Below are 4,161 nucleotides of genomic sequence, written 5' to 3'. Positions count from 1 at the left end.
GAAAGAAATGTTTTCCAATTGCTTGAAAATGGGCTAGTTGTAATATTCATGAGAACAACAGGTATGCTCTGCTCACACTTCTCAGGCTTATTGAAGTTATAACAATTCATTCATTTTATAAGGAACACCAGCAAATGGTTGCAAACTTAAAAAATAATAAGGTGAGATGCAAGTTTTAAGCTTTGATAAAGTAGAATTGAGTAAGAAAGCACTGCTGTATTCTAGCGTTCAATGGGTGTTGTTGACAACAGTTTCAGTTCTGCTGATAACAGCATACATCAATGTCTATATGTAGGTGGACATACACATCAAAGATGTAGTGAGTACTGATAAATCAGAATGAGATATTTGCCCTATGATATAATTAGTATGGTTTTGTAGGCGCCAGGATTAAAGTCATCCACGGTTCGCTACCTAGAATATTCTTTGTCGGGATTGCTCCTTATAGAGAACTTTCCTCTCTTGTTATATGACTCCTCGATATTCTTTAAGTAACTGAATAAGAGAGTACAAGTTCAAAGTTCTTAAAAAGTCCAAAGAATTACTAATGGCGTATACGCCCCTATTAAATCCTGCAAAGCGACTAGATTAGTTACTATTATAGTTCAAAGTGCTGAGCCGACTAGCAAAGGAAGTACATCTGCCGACAGAAAGAAACCAAGGCTTTGAAGTCTATGTTCTGAATTCTGAATTCTTCAGTCTATAGATTCAAAAATGGCCTGCAAGATGTAACTCTATTTGAAGACTGACTGGAGTAGAATCTAAGAAGACTGACTTTACTTCTCTACACACTTAAAAGTATTGTAGTTTTACTAAACCTGTTTCATGCTTATATGTGCTAATGCTATATTAATATGTACTATAACGATGTATTAATTATATATTAATATATAATACAACAATAACATAAAATATAATAATATTCAATGACATATCTATTATATATATTCATCTAAAGTAAGTGTATATAATATATCTTAATGTCTAAGTAATAATCCTTTTAGTTTGAATTCTAGCTCACCTTCCTTGTATGAATTGTCAGGCTCTCAAAAATGATCACAGTTTACAAATATATTTTAAATATTTTCTTTAAAAACCTTACTTCACATTAATTTATTTTGTATGTCTCTGCACATGTGTGTGCCCTGGAGATTGACCTCAGGACTCCAAACTTACCAGTGTGGTCCTTTACCTGTGAGACAACTTGCCATCCCAATTTTCAGTAATAGAAATAATACATCCTGAATGAAAGTTATAAGCAAATATAAATGGCTACTCAGTCCTAAAATTTCAGAGTATATAACTGCTTTTGTTTAAAGCTATTAGGACTTTTCTCCTTTAACGTGTGCATAATTATAATGATGGGGCTGAGTCAGTGTTCATTCTTTAACTTTCTTCATTCTCACCTTATGAATTTTATGTAGCTGGTGTTTCAAGCAGCCCTTTATTTCTCAGTTTCTGCTTGCTATATAAGTATATAACAGTTTTAAACATAATTAATTGATTGATTTAAAATATACAAAGAAAATATAAATCTCTTAAAGTATTTCAGTGAAGGTACCTGACCATGCATAAAATTTTCCTGAGTGTCTCTAATAGCTTGTGATTCATTATAAAAATATATATATTCACCAACAGGCAGCACATGTATAATTTAAGTAAACAATTTCCTTCTGTAATCACTTTTTTTGCAGATTACTTTCCCCCTGAACATTTCACAAAGATTATCTCCATATTAGAGAATATATATACATCATTTGTTTAAAGAATTGCAGACTTCAGGTACATAGCTCAAAAATACTTAATTAGTCACCGGGTGGCAATTTTAGTAGTATATTCATTTCTCATTATGTCCTCAGAAGAAAACAAAGCAATGTAAAGATAGGGAGAAACTCTCTAATCCAGTTCAGGCTCCTCTGTGGAGGTAATTGAGGACTGTGTTTACAGGCAGGCATGGGAAGAGCAAAGTTACGCTGCCCCAGTACAGGGACAGCATGTAAATAGAAGCTGGTAAAAATAAGAAAAAGTTGAACTTCTGTAAGTGTGGGTAAGCTGTGTAAGATGAAAGTTGAAATTTAGATGAAGTTTAGATTAAGATGCAATTTTCCTTGGTTTCCTTTAAGGAAAATATCTCATGGTGAATGGCAATGGAAGAAGAATGATCCATTAGGAACCTGTAGTCATCAGGATGTTGAAGCTTGAATCAAATACTGCAGCCAACCAAGCTGTAGGGAAGAAAAACCAATGCCTGTAGAATTTGCTAGATTACCATTAAATCTTACCTCATCAAAGCTTTGGAAGATCACAAATGGCAGAGTAGTACCATTTTAAAGACCAGAGTCCTGGACCATCTATGAAAGCAGAAAAGCAAAAGTCATCACACGGACTAAGATTCTAGACTTATTAATGGGAAAACAAAAAGAAGGCTTCAGTCTGAAAACAATTGAGAGGGAATTTGTTTGTTAAAAGCCATAAAAAACACCCACACTTTATTAAAGACGTATAGCATAATGTGTTTTCTATCCCATGAGGTATTTTTATACTATGTAATTTTAAAAGAAGTTCATATGTTATCAACGTTTCTTCTAAAAATGGGCATCTGAACTGCTGATCAGACCACTCATTGCTTAACGTTATATTTGCTATAAAGGAGAAGGACCCTAATCACAGTGACTCTGACCATTGAAATCAATAGGCTAAGAATGTCACTCAAAAGTGTGACCTCAGTTTAAAGAATTTGATCCCCATTTTAAAAGAATTGGTGCTCTGTAGACTAATTTCAAATTACCAAGCATGATTAACGGGGAAACTTTCTAGAACTCTTAGAATAACAGTAAGGTGGAAGGGATGAAAGTTAATAATATCTAGCTCTGTTTGAGACAATATATAATACCCAGCTTTTCAGGGCTGATTATACAGTCAAATGCCATTAGTCTGGCTTCTCTCGCTTCTTAATTAAAAAAAAAAAAATAAGAAATTTCTTTTTCTGCTAAATCTTGACCTGCACTTCTTATTTATGGAGAGCACTTCTTTTGTTCAAAATGCCCCAAGTTCATTTTAGTGACTGAAGTTCAAGATTTATTCAAAGACACTAAAAAATTAGCAAAAAGTCCCACAGTATTCACAGATGTTAGGGAGACAAAAATGTCTTTAGCATCCAACATTCAACTGCAACGTTAGCTGTACATAAACTGTAATCATTCAGAAGTTTTTTAGAAATGTTCTGCTAAAGAAGCCAATTGCTGATCATTATTTTTAATGATTTTCTGAAAAGACAACACTTACTCATTATATACACATTACCATTGGATTATTTCTCTAAGTTTCTAACTCAATATATAAGAAAGAACATTATCTTGTCTAATCATTATTATTTTATCCATTGTGCCACTGGCCTGGTGCTAATAATTACAATTTTATGTGCCTGGGTAGAGCTTACCTCAAAGAATGAATCATAGTCATTAGCTAGCTCATGGTGGGCCCATTTGAGGTTACTAGTTTACTGTATCCCAGATGGCTGCATAGCTAACACAGAAACATAAAAACAGAATTACTCAGGTTGTTATCCGATCGAAGATGGAAGCAGAATGATATTATTTTACTATTAATGTACACAAAAATCCCTATGATGAGCAGATAAATACTTCATAACAGCAATATTTGTGTGGGGACCAAAAAGTCTGTCTTGATGATGCAAGCTTTTTTTTATACCTCAAATGAGGTAGCATATAATAGGCTGTATTAACTGATGTTTCCAGGTAATGTATCAGTAGTTGTATATGTTCTAAGCTAAGCATAATGTAGTAACTTTTACAAAGTTTATCCTTTGTTTTTTTTTTCTCAATCAGTCATCCATATATTTAATCTTTAATATTTTAAATCCATTTGTTCCAAACTAACCAGGAATTTAAGATATTTTTCCTTATTTATATAAGAAACTTCATATACACAGACAATCACATGTTTAAATCTTTATGGTGTTTTATTTAATTGGAAACTTGATCCCTTAGGAAAACAACCTTCTCACTAACTCTTATTATAATTTTAACACTTACTTGTTTTTACACACCATTCAGATATTATATATACATGTTTTAATGTGTACTATTAATATTTACTTTCATGGTCTTTGCAAATTTTTTTCTGCATAGAGCCAACATT

This window comes from Psammomys obesus, unplaced genomic scaffold, assembly GCF_907164565.1.
Source record: "Psammomys obesus unplaced genomic scaffold, mPsaObe1.curated_primary_1811, whole genome shotgun sequence".
In the NCBI taxonomy this organism is placed as follows: domain Eukaryota; kingdom Metazoa; phylum Chordata; class Mammalia; order Rodentia; family Muridae; genus Psammomys; species Psammomys obesus.
Note: the sequence above shows the minus strand (reverse complement) of the source record.